Raw genomic sequence first — 13,332 nt, 5'->3', positions numbered from 1 at the left:
TGTAAAGGCTATCCAAAGTAACATAGCTCTGCCAAAAGAAAGGTAAAACAGAATCCAACAGGAGGAATTCCAAGTCTTCATTCAAGTTCATGAGAATTAAAAGGCTGTGTAGTTATGTGCATTTAATGTATTCCTATTCTTAATAAAATTAATACCATACATACTGTCATGAGTAAGGATGGCGAGCAGGGGGCTCCCACCCAGACTGTCAAGCGCATGCGTAGCACTGAGGAACTGTTCAGCCATTCAAAGAGACACAGATCGGGACCGCCTTAACCTTTGGGGTTTATATGGCTGGGTTTTCCCACGCCTTCTCAGTTTGTTAGGATTCTTGTTAAGTACTACTAATAAATATTAGAGACCAAGTCCTCGCCTCAGTGTGTTTCCTGGTAATCAGGACACATACTGTATACATATTTTCGTCACCCAGAATGGAATTAGTTTCATTGCAACTTACTATTCATGCCTTGAAATACAGCAAGTCCTCAGCATCTGACAGTTATACTGATGAAGTCTACAAAGATAAAAGTGATGTCGTCAAGGCTAGAGGAACCGTTTTTCTGTCCAAAGCCATCTTGGAAATCTTGGGTGGAAAAATAGCATGTAGATTTAATTGTTGTCAGAGTTCTCTAGGCTGACGAGGGAAGAAATTGAGCAAACGGATTTCCAAAAGCACAAATGCTCAGATAAGTAGATTTGTTGCAGAAAAACTAATGAAACCATTCCAAAAGAATTCCTGCAATTGTTGTGTATTAAATGCAAGGCCCATTTATAGTGAAAACAACGTTCACATTCTTGTGCCTCTTTCTGTTGCCGATGTCATCTAATAGGATAGAAGCCACTTGTTTTAGTGAAAGACTAGTCTAGTATAAGGCTGCTTGCTTGCAACTATTTGAGAACTGGCACTCAACACTTAGTTCTACATACTGATTTTAAAGTCTTCATTTGCATCTTTCAGAGAGACTACATGAAATTGTTGTGAAAAATGCTTATAACGGTAGTTGATTACAGACTGAATATGAGTCAACACTGTGATATGGCTGCCCAAAAAAGAGAAATGCAGTTTTAGTGTCCATCCATAGAAACATAGAAGCTGGAAAGACATCTGCTGGACTTGCTTTAATCTGGATTCCTACACTGAGCAGGAATTTGGAGTAAGTGGCCTAAATAGTCTTTCCAACTCTATATTTCTATGGTTCTGTGAATTCATATCCAGCTTCCAACAGGAAATACAGATTTACTATTTCAAAGGCACAGTGGATGGTGAAGCAATTTATTAGCTTGAAGGATGCTTTTATCAGTTGCTATAGCAATGAGACTAGACTCTTCAGAAAATTAAGAAAATATTCAAAAATACGGCTTGTGCTTGCTGCAAATGTAACCACTCTAACCCATGCTTTATACATTTTGTATACAGAAAAGACCTTTTCATGAATTTCAAAATAAAAGTGAGTATGAGATATCTTTAAGCTCACCTGCATTTTTGTTGACATTGAAAACAACATATACAAAATGCATAACCATTCATGGTAGGTGACTTCTCAAATAATTATGGTTTTGGGTTGCACATTCTCAATTGCTTAGCACTGGTTGCACAGGATCTGGCAGATGATCTTTGTGAATAAGAAGCCCAAAGGTCATCAAGAATGAAATGAACCATTGACAAGAAACTTGCTTCCCCTCTGAAGACTTAGAGGTACTGCTTAATTATTTGCTCTTGTCTTGTTGTTATGCAGTGTCAAATATTTCTATAAGTTCAGTTGTTTAGAACTATTGGTAGGTAAAGGTAAAGGTTTCCCTTGATGTAAAGTCCAGTCGTGTCCGACTCTAGGGGGTGGTGCTCATCTCCGTTTCAAAGCCGAAGAGCCGGCGTTTGTCCAAAGACACTTCCATGCTCATGTGGCCGGCATGACTACACGGAACGCCATTACCTGCCCGCCGAAGCGGTACCTATTGATCTACTCACATTTGCATGTTTTCAAACTGCTAGGTGAGCAGGAGCTGGGACTAGCCATGGGAGCTCACCCCGCTGCGCGGTTTCAAACCGCCGACCTTCCGATCGGCGGCTCAGCGGTTTAACCCGCATCCCTGCACAGAACTATTGGTAGCTTTGTCCTTATTAATTTCGGTTCCTGCCTTATATATTTCAGAGAATAATTTCTGTGTCTTCTTTTTATGACCACAGAGTTCACTCAATTATCAAGCATCTTTTTGTGATGTACAACACAGTTCAATTACCCAGAAGTTACATTCAGCACAGCATCTTGATCCCTGCAACCTAATTCATCATGATACACCCCTGTGATCTTCAACATGGCACACAAATCATCTTTTGTGCTCACTAATCTCTTTGCTCTCTCTCTCTCTTTTTCTCTCTCAGTGATCATCATCATCATCATCGTCATCATCTCTCATGATGCCAAGCAAATTGCCAATCTTCTTTATTTCCAGAAACGCCCTGGGCCCCAAATGGTCTCCATAAACCGATCAGTAGCTACAGTTCAGTGGTAGGTTTAGAAGTGTGTTGGCCCACGAGAAGAGAAAAGTTGCTTCTTGAGGGAGGGGGTTGCAGAGGAAATAGCAAATAACATTCTGGTAAATTGGTGAGTTCCAACCAATTACAATTTGTGAATGGGGAAGTTCCCTCACAAGCCATTTTGCAAAAGCTTCCTCAGCACTTTCTCAGCATCTCATATCTATTAAAAATGTTGGGGATACCAAATATACTTTTTATGTACATCTACAATATGCAAGTGTTGCTGGTTACTCACCCTTCCTCATCAGCAGTAAGAAACAACAGGACAGTGATGCCAACATGGGAACTAAGTCCTGAAACATACCCAGATGTTTACTTTGCCACCACATCTACACAAACAATACCATCACAGAACCCAAGATATGCACACCCAGGGTTAGAGGTGCTTTCAGGTGATTTTCCTCCAAAGTGAGATATGCTAGCAGTATCCCCCTGAATTCTACATAGGACAAACAGGACAAACTTTGTGCAGAAGACTTGCTGGACACAAGTTTGACATCAGGATTCAAAACAACGACTAATATCAGATCATTCCAACCTCAAGGAACACTTTGTGGCAGACCTCAGAGTAACTGTTTTAGAAAAGCAGAACTTTAGCTCCATCATTGAACGAGAGACTACTGAACTCACTTATATCAACAGGTTTCATGCAATCTCAGAAGGTCTCAACAACACAATGTGTTGTTGTTTTTCCACATTGCAATTGTCAGTTGATAGTAATCTGTCTCATATGTAACTTGCATTTGCACAACCAACCTATCTTCCCTTCCTTCGCCCATCACCTTCCCCTTTCTCCTTAATTTAAACCCTGCCTCAGTTTCTCCTTTGATCTATCAACTTCTAAGATCCTCTGGCTGAATATCATGGCAGTTGAGGATAAGAAGATGTGATTCAGTATTCTCCATTTATGTTCCTCAGATAAGAAAGAGGTTAAAGAAGACAGAGTTAGCCAGGAACCCACAACAAGGAAAGTAAATAACCCCAATCCAATCAATCTCTACAATCCAATACAGCAGTAGTTAGTTACTGCAAAAAAAATCAAGTCTCCTTTCCTTTGAGCTGAGATTGACTCTAGTGACTTCATGGAAATATCCATGTAGTATTCTTGGCAACAATATGGAAATGGCTTTTTACTACCTTCTATTTTTTTTTCTTTTTTACTTCTCAATATTCCTGAAAGACTTTCTGCCAATTTTCTGCAAAAATAAAGAAAATGACTCCATGCCAGTCATATTTACAGCATCTGAATGCAGCTAAGAAAATATTAAGGCTCTGCAGATGTTTTTTAATTAGGCCTAACATTCTAGTACAGTAATGTCAAGATTGCACCCTTCCATAACTCGATACCCTATAGTAATAGGATTAAGGTATATTAGCCATATTGTCTGGGAATTCTGGAAGTGGTTGTCCCAATACTCATAAAAGGTACCACATTAGAAGTCTGTCTTATTGTTCTCCTGTTTATTAGGAAAGCATTAGAAATCACAGTTAAAAGATCTGTAGCTCCGTATGGAAGGATGTCAAGATAGCACCAACAAGCTAATTGTCAGTTCAAGCTGTCTCCTCTTCACTTGTTGGTCTTCTCTTCAGTTTGGTTCCTAGGTTATTAAAAGACCTTTGCAGGCTTGGGGGACATCAACAATCACTTGATGCCAAAAAGCGTTGCTTGATAGAGCTAATTCTTGGGGGGAAATGTGAGAGGAAAATAATTCAGATTTCCTTCCACAAATAACAAAATGACGGAGGGAATATAGTATAAGATGCTGGAAAGATTGGGCTAAGCACAAAATGAATAGTGTGGGCTTATATGTAAAAGGTAATTATTAAAAACAGTAAGTCACTATGAGGATCTGATAGTTGAACAGAAATGTAATGAGTGGATATATCAATCTAGGGAATATCATGGAAGATTGTGCTTCCTTTTCTCAGATTTTGTGTATCTAGGATTCAACATGATTTTTTTTTTTAAGTGAGAACAACTGAACACTCGACCCATTAAAAAATTGATCCTTTCCCTGTCATAAAAGCAAGTGTTTCCTTTTACAGATTCCATAGCTGTTTGGGAGGCCCTTTCCTCCTCCCTTCCATCTTTAGAAGTCTGTCAATTGCATCCATGAGACATTTAAGAAGCCTGCTAAACCATGCTAAGCCACTGAACCAAGCTACCAAACCTGAAAGGCACCTGTTATTTGGGTAGCATTTTATGGTGACCTCAGTGTGCCCTTTGACAGAAATGCTACTTTCGTTCAACCTCCCAATCTGATCATTTCTCTACTTCAATTTTCCCAAGCTGGATATTTTTTTAGAATATTCAGTCTATTGTTTTGCACTGCTTCTAGAGATCAAATAAGTCAGGGTCACACTTCTTTCTTGAAAACCTGGGTCTTCCAAACTTGCCTCTGTAAGCTTTGACACCACAGATTTTCCATCAAAGTGGAGCGAAAGGAGATTCATCAAATGCAAGCTAGTTCTTTGAAATGCACCTAGCCTTCAGTGTTACAGTGAGACTGTCAGGAGGATAAGTAATTTAAAAAAGAAAGCTACAGAAAGAAAGTTAATTCATTCAGAAATTAGGGTGATAGGTAGGTGCCTTTTGTGGGAAAGTAGTAACTGAGCATACCTTCTTTGCCATGGTGCCTGCCTGTGGAGCAGGCCTCCATCCTGAGATCTGGATGGCCCCAACCCTGCTGGCCTTCTGGAAGGTTTTGAAGACCTGGGCCAGGATGTTAGTGTACCCCAGAGTGTGTCTGTTTTCTGCTGGGAAACAATTTGTCCGAAGTTTCATTCATTTTTAACTTGGAGATACCTTACAGCTTTTACATGGTGTTTTAAGTATACGTTTTGTAAGCTGCCTAGAGCTCCCTGGCTAAAATGGGTAGCTATATAAACTTGCTAGATAGGCAAACAAATAAATAAATGATGGTTGTGTAAAGAGAGCAACACACACAATAAGTGTGGGGAAAGTGACAGGACAAAAGAAGAGGGAACTGGAGAAATTAAAATTGGGAGAGGAGAGAAAAGACTACATGAGGAAGTGAGGGATCTCAAAGTCAATCTTACTCAAGATTTCTCGTGGAGGAACCATCTTACTTTGAGGGTTTCCTTCCCTTCCCATTGCCAATGTCACTACATTACCTCACGTAGAAAGTCATATTGAGAAGTTTATTTCCTTGAGATCTTAATCTGTGTCTCAGACAAATTTGAGGACAGAAACATAGAATATAAAAACATGTAATTTGACAGTTTCCTTTGTAGCAAGTCATTTATTAAAGAAAACTCAACAGGCATCTCACTTAAAAGGCCAAATTAGTGACAGACATTGGTAAGACTGCTAAATTGGCATCCTTGAAGCAGTAGGACTATAAGGTAAAGGTAAAGGTTTCCCTTGACGTAAAGTCCAGTCGTGTCCGACTCTAGGGGGCGGTGCTCATCTCCGTTTCAAAGCCTTGGAGCCGGCGTTGTCCATAGGACACTTCCGGGTCATGTGGCCAGCATGACTCACGGAACGCCGTTACCTTCCCGCCGAAGCGGTACCAATTAATCTACTCACATTTGCATGTTTTCAAACTGCTTGGTGTGCAGGAGCTGGGACGAGCAACGGGAGCTCACCCCGCCGCGCGGTTTCGAACCGCCGACCTTCCGATCGACAGCTCAGCGGTTTAACGCGCAGCGCCACCACTATAGGCACCCTAAAAAGGGATCTGGGGGGAGTGCTTTGGATCTTGTGAGCATACAAATACAGCAGCACTTCTCTGTGGGCCCTTAAAGTGGCCATTTTTCCTCCTTTCTTCCAGGATTCTGCACATGCCTGAACAAAGAAGCTGCTGCAACTTTTAAGAGCTGTTTTAATGAATCAGCTTATTAAAACTGGTCCATGTTTAGCTTAACCAGTAGCAAAGAGGTGGTCTTCTCCTGTGTGTCCTGAAGCACTCATGTTCAGCTTTAGGGAGCATGAATATCTGGAGACCAAGCCTCATTTTGATCAGTTTGTTTCATAAATGCACAATTTATTATTTGGTGTTAGCGCTTGGTCAGTATAGCCCTAATAGAGTATGTCCGTTGTTCCTGTGTCTGTGTGTGTGTGTGTTTTCAGAATAGACAATGATCCGGTTTATGGATAAATCGATTTTATTTTATTTTTTTCATTGCTTGATTACTCGACTAATCTCCTCTTGATTACTCTGCCCCTGTCCCCAAATCCCCAGGCATTGGCAGAGTCTAAAAATGCACCAGCAGAAATAAACTGTATTGAAAGGACAGCCAAGTACTTGACAAGGCTGTAGGCCTGCAAGATTCTGCCCTCATATGGTAGTGGGTAGAATTCATGTGAACTCCCATCATCTTGTAATGGTGTTATGTGAAAGGAATGAAAAAGGTGACAGGCATAAAAACAGTGTATCTAAAATGAGTGAAAAGCTCAGCGTTTCTTACCACTGAATCTTGGGGCCCTCTTATGTGAGTCTTGTTTCAATTTCTATTCTTTAATATCTGTGCAACCTTCTTCTCTCTTTCAAAGTCTTCCTATTGAAGCCAGCAATATGAATGAACTGCAGCTAAATTCTGAACAGGGCCGCAACTAGGGTCTTTGTCACCTGGGGCAAACATGGTTTCCGTGCCCATTTTGGCACCCCCCAGCACTCATTTTGGTGCCCCACCAGTGCTTATTTTGGCACCCCACCAGCGCAGCACCCAGGGCGCATGCCCCGGTTGTCCCCCCTAGTTGCGGCCCTTATTCTGAACATATACACAGTATTGGTCCAAGCATTCTAAGGAGTCTGTTGTGTATCCACTGCCCATTAAAAGCACTTGGTATCTAAAGTGGCTCATAGATCTCACTAACTTTGGCTGATCTTGAAAAGCTAAGCAGAGTTGGATCTGGTTAATATTTGGATGGGAGATCCCAGGAAATTGCTGGGAACCACTCCCATATTTTTGCCAGGAAAGCTACATGGTTGTTGTTGTTCAGTCGTTAAGTCGTGTCTGACTCTTCGGGACCCCATGGACCATAGCACGCCAGGCCTTCCTGTTCTCCACTGTCTCCTGAAGTTTACTCAAATTCAAGTTAATTGCATCGGTGATGCTATCTAGCCATCTCATCCTCTGCCGCCCCCTTCTCCTTTTGCCTTCAGTCTTTCCCAGCATCAGGGTCTTTTCCAGTGAGTCCTCTCTTCGCACTAAGTGGCCAAAGTATTTGAGCTTCAGCTTCAGTATAGGTCTTTCCAATGAACAGTCAGGGTTGATTTCCTGTAGGATTGACTGATTTGACCTTCTTGCAGTCCAAGGGACTCCTAAGATTCTTCTCCAGCACCAGAAGCTACATGGAGATACCCACTAAAAAGCCATGGGCTCAGTTTGACTCAAGGGACACTTTGCATTAGCTCAATGGGAAAAGCATAGATCATTCTGGTGCCAGTATTAGTTACTGTTATAAGGAATGAAAAAGAAAACAGTGAAGATATCACTTTAGCTGACAGATTTTGTTTATTAAAAGTTATATAACAATTCTTCAAAATCACGAAAGACCTTATTTTGAATCTTGGGTTGTATTCCTGTTTACTTACATGTACAGGGCTATTTAATAAAATGGAGATGAAATGATCAGTCAGCTGTTACCTACCTAAGTTGACAGACTTATCTTAAACCAAGGCAAGAATTCATTATATTTGGTATTCTGGATCTCAGGAGACCTGAGTAAACATCTCTGTTGATCAGTGGAGTATTCAACAGGAAACTATTATAACAGAGTAAGGAAATGAAGTGTGACTAGAAGGATGTCCTTAATTGTTCCAGTAAAGTAAAGTAAAGTAAAGTAAAGTAAAGTAAAGTAAAGTAAAGTAAAGTAAAGTAAAGTAAAGTAAAGTAAAGTAAAGTAAAGTAAAGTAAAGTAAAGTAAAGTAAAGTAAAGTAAAGTAAAGTAAAGTAAAGTAAAGTAAAGTAAAGTAAAGTAAAGTAAAAAGTAAAAAAGTAAAACAAAGATGGTATCAGGTTGAGCTCAATTCTCCGATAACTACATAAGGATAATCATGCAGCTCCCTCCACAACAATATAGAAGTTTACTATTGTGTATAGAACAATATAAGTCACCATTACCATTTTTTCCCCTGTGACATTTTTGATTCCCAAGTGGTCCCCCATCCAAGTACTAGCTAGAATCAACCCTAGCTTCTGAGATCAGCCAGTGTCACCTAGATACTGCCATCTGTTTTGAGACTCTTCCCATAGTCATAACTTTTATCCGGATGGTCTTTCCCTTTCACCCAATTGCTCTTCCCTGCAAGGTGCCCAGTGCTCACCTGAAACATCCTTACTGTGGGGCAGAACTGCTAGGGGAACATGATAGCTGGGAAAAGGGTTAAGATTTCTTGCCTGTCTTTTCTTAGCTACAAATTTCACCCTGCACTGCAGTTCTCAAATTCCCACATCCAGGTCAACTGCCAAATGTGTGTTTTCACTACATAATCCCTTCAATGTGCCCACGGGTTACGTGTATCTTGAGTTGTGAGTGACATACACATTTATTTATTACATTCCTTTCTATACTCCATTTTTCTTTGAGATGGATTTTTTTTAGATTTCTTTCTTTCTTTTTTATTATATTGTTGTAAAACATACATAATAGATTACATTATTTCAGTACATATTATTAACACTCTAATGTTTAGGTAACTTAGACCATTGCAGATAGAAAAAAAAAAAAGAAGTATTCTATCAGTATTGACTATGATTTGAAATGTCAGTGTTAATAGGCAAAGGATTATTTAGGTTTTTTATATATATAGATTGAATGTAACATTTTTAAAAAGCTGCAAATTACATCAAAATATTTGTTGTACAATAAAAGTTTCTGTCTTAAGCTGATTAATTAATACAAAGGTCTCCACTGTATTGTTACTTATTATTATTATTTGTGGATGGTGGGGGGGAAAAGTCAAAGCAAATTTGACAATGACTAAAAAGAAAAAGAAAAAAAGAAAAAAGAAAAAGGCTATTCGGTTTCTAACTTGCCCCTTTCTGTGCTTCTGCTAATTTACTATATTTATAAACATTTGGGCCTCCTAAGAAGCCAAACTCTAAATGTTTATACTTGCCATGCTGCATGATATATTGTATATATGGGAACCATTCTTGCTTAAATTTGGTTAAACTTCTGTTATGAATATATACTGTTAATTTTGCCATTGCTGCATATTCTCCAAGTTCAAGTTCCCAGTCAGATATTGTCAGAATTATTACTTCCTTCCAGTTTTGGGCAAAATTTATTCTTGCTGCTGAATTATTTCATTAAATTGTGATGTTTCTTGTTAATTTTTTTCTGAAATTATACCTAGTAAGAAAAATTGGGGTTTGACTTCCAGAAATTTGTAAATACTTCAACCATGGTATATTCTGGCCTTCACTGAGTAATTCTTGCTGTGTCTTTAATCTATTAAGTCTGAGTGAACCATGTCTGCATATGTAATTTTGCTTTTCTAACTGTAATTATGTCCCACATGGAAAGCATTTGAAGGAGAAGCTAGAGGTGAAATTATTGGGCTTATTATTTTCTTTGTAGAATTCCATACTTTTATCAAACTTTGTCTAATAATATGTCCTTTTAAGTTTTTATCCTCCTTTGTGTTTCTGTACCATAAGTATCTATGAAGTCCATTTGCTAAGCCAGTTCCTTCCATTATTGCCATTTGTCTATTCAGGAATTTTATCCAGTCTGTTATCCCTGACAAGCAACTTGCTTTTAAAATTTGGAAGGGCAAGACCACCTCTCCCTTTGGAATTTTATAAAATGTTTAATTTAATTCTGGGTCTTTTCTCACTCCATCTGAATTTGCTGACAGGAAATGTACATTCTGATCTGAATTCAACTCACCAACAGTTCAAGATGTTGAATACAATATGCATGGATGTTATCATATGTATCCCTTTGCAATACATACAAATTATGTATCTTCTTCCAATTATTTTGGAAGTCAAAGAGCACAGTGAAAAAAAATGAGATTAAAATTAAATATAAAGTTGACCAAACTAATGACAACAGGTAGAACAACCAGCCTTAGAATTGACAAGGAAGACATTGAAGTGGTGGAGAGCTTCTGCCTTTTAGGATCAACCATCAACAGTAAGGGAACAAGCATTCAAGAAATACACCACAGACTAGCACTTGGTAAAGCAGCCATGAAAACCTTGTAAAAGATATTCAAATGCTGTGATGTGTCTATATGTACAAAGATGAGAATCAGGCAAGCTATGGTATTCCCTATGACACACTATGGAAGCAAAAGTTGGACTTTGAAGAAGCAAGGTAAGAAGAGTGTTGATGCTTTTGGACCTTGGTGTTGAAGAAGATTCCTGAAAACATCATGGACAGCCAAGAAAACACACCAATGTAACATTGAACAAATCAACCCAGAGTTCTCACTCAAGGTACAAATGACCAGGCTCAAGTTATCCTACTTCGGATATATTATGCAAAGATCTAGCTTTCTAGAAAAGTTTGTAGTGCTGGGAAAGGTAGAAGGAAAGAGAACAAGAGGATGACCAGCAGCAAGGTGGATGGACTCAACTCTAGTGGCAATGGGGGCGCCATGGAAGACCTGAGAGACCCTAACCCTAATCCTATAATCAATCACTCAATCAATCAATGATCAATTTCAAGCTACAGGCTTAAAAGAGAAAAAGGAGTGCCCTCAAATAACTTTCACCCTTCTTTCTCAGCAAATATTTGACCTAGTTTCTACAGTCATCTTCCACATATCATTTGCTTTGCAACAGTACAATACTGAACTAATACATATGTATGTGTAAGAATAGTAGGCTAATCGCCTGCCTGAATATTTATATTTAGCACCTAAATGAGCCAGCAAAATAACAAAGTGACTAGTTTTAACTCGTATTAGTTCAACTTACGGATTTACAAATAAGCCCTGTCAGAAGAGCTTTCAAACAGAGGTTAGTATCGATTCTGGTCAATAGGAAAAGCACAGGGCTGTGACAGCTTAACATGATCCAGGCTGAGAGGATGATTTGCCAGAAGTTGATGAAAAGTAGGACATTAAAATATGACACAATCTGTTGCACTAAGAGCAAATATAATATCAAATGATTAGCCAGAGGCATTGTCCTAACAGCCAGGAACCATGCTGAGACAAGGAGTAGTTCTCTAGTGTTTATTACTGCTACATAAACAGAATCCTAACAAACTGAAGAAGCGTGGGAAAAACCCAGACATATAAACCCCAAAGGCTAAGGCGGGCCTGATCTGTGTCTCTTTGAATGGCCACCTAATTCCTCAGTGCTACGCATGTGCTTTACAGCCTGGATGGGAGCCCCCTGCTCGCCATCCTCACTCATGACAGGCATGCCTTTTTTATAGGTCCCTATTGATAATGAAATATCCAACTCTTCTGTCATGTATCCTGAGCCATCGTTACGAGGACAGTGTCTCAAACACTTCTGACATAAAGCACACTATCTTCTGGAACTAAAGCAGGAGACCAGCTTCATCAACTGTGCATGAATGAGTGTGATATAAAAGTGTGTACGTAAATCTGTTGCAGGCACACAGGCTTATTAGTAGGAGGCACACTGAGATGAGCATGAAAATGTGGTTGCAGATGGCTTGTAAGGGTATGTCATGCTGATGTCTTTTAGTGTTAACTGAAGATAGGGCTCAAATTAACGAGGAGGAGGAGGAGGAAGAGGAGGAGGAGGAGGCATCCATTATCTTTAGCAACTTTCTAGGAATTTGGGATGAAGGTGCTAAGACATCCTCAGGTCAGAATCTAATACAGATGAAAAGCTGCTTGATAATCAGCTGTCTAATGGCTCTCACATCATGCACCCATCTGTAATTACTACCTAGAATTTAGCTTGCTTGGATAGCTTTAAACTTTAATTATGGCAGAGCTATATATATCAACAGGAGTGCTGCTAAATGGGAAGTCCCATAAAAGGAGTTATCTCAAGATGCCTTCCCTTAGGATTTAAGTGTTGAAGTCAGGGTGGCTCGACAGATGATTAGCCAATGAAAGACAGGTCATTGACACACAATCCTCAGCTGCAACAGTTCTCCACCAAAGTCTCTCTGTGTGGTGAGCAAAGAGGTTGGCCTTGAAAGAAAGCGAGGAGAACCATTACCAAAGAGATCAAAAGGAAAACATAGATTAAGTTCGAGACATGTAGAAAGTATGTGCAAAAGTCTCAACAGACACCTCTCTAATTCACATAGTTATAAAAGAGAGTGGAGAGGGAGCACAATCTGACTTGCAAGACTGATGTCAGACCTACAAAACCAACTCCATGGAAGACTAATTATGTACTCCTTTTATTTAGATTGTCTATAGGAACATAATTTTGCAACTGTGGTTGCTTTCGCCATCTACTGCCATTGCACAGATTTATATATACAGTTTTCTTGGCAAGTTTTTCAAAAGTGGTTTGCCCTTGCCTTCTTCCTAGGGCTGAGAGAGAGTGACTGGCCCAAGACTGCACCAAACTGGCTCTCATAGCACACCCTGCCCTGTCATATTTCTTTAAGCTTAAACACCCCAAATATGTTGGCATTCAAGGTATAGAAGTTGATGTAACTCTTTGATACTTTTGATTTTCAAATAAGCATTCTTGTCACAGGCATTTGGGAATTTGTATAGTTCCATCTCTAAAGTGCTTATTGGCTCTCACTTGGAATACTGTAGAAATATTTGAAAAAAAGCAGATCATAATATATTAAGCTGGAAAACCATAGGCAGTATTTCAGTGATGTACTGGATGTCATCTTTTTATAATATTATGGATAGGTATGG

This window comes from Candoia aspera, chromosome 6 (genome assembly GCF_035149785.1).
Source record: "Candoia aspera isolate rCanAsp1 chromosome 6, rCanAsp1.hap2, whole genome shotgun sequence".
Taxonomy (NCBI): Eukaryota; Metazoa; Chordata; class Lepidosauria; order Squamata; family Boidae; genus Candoia; species Candoia aspera.
Note: the sequence above shows the minus strand (reverse complement) of the source record.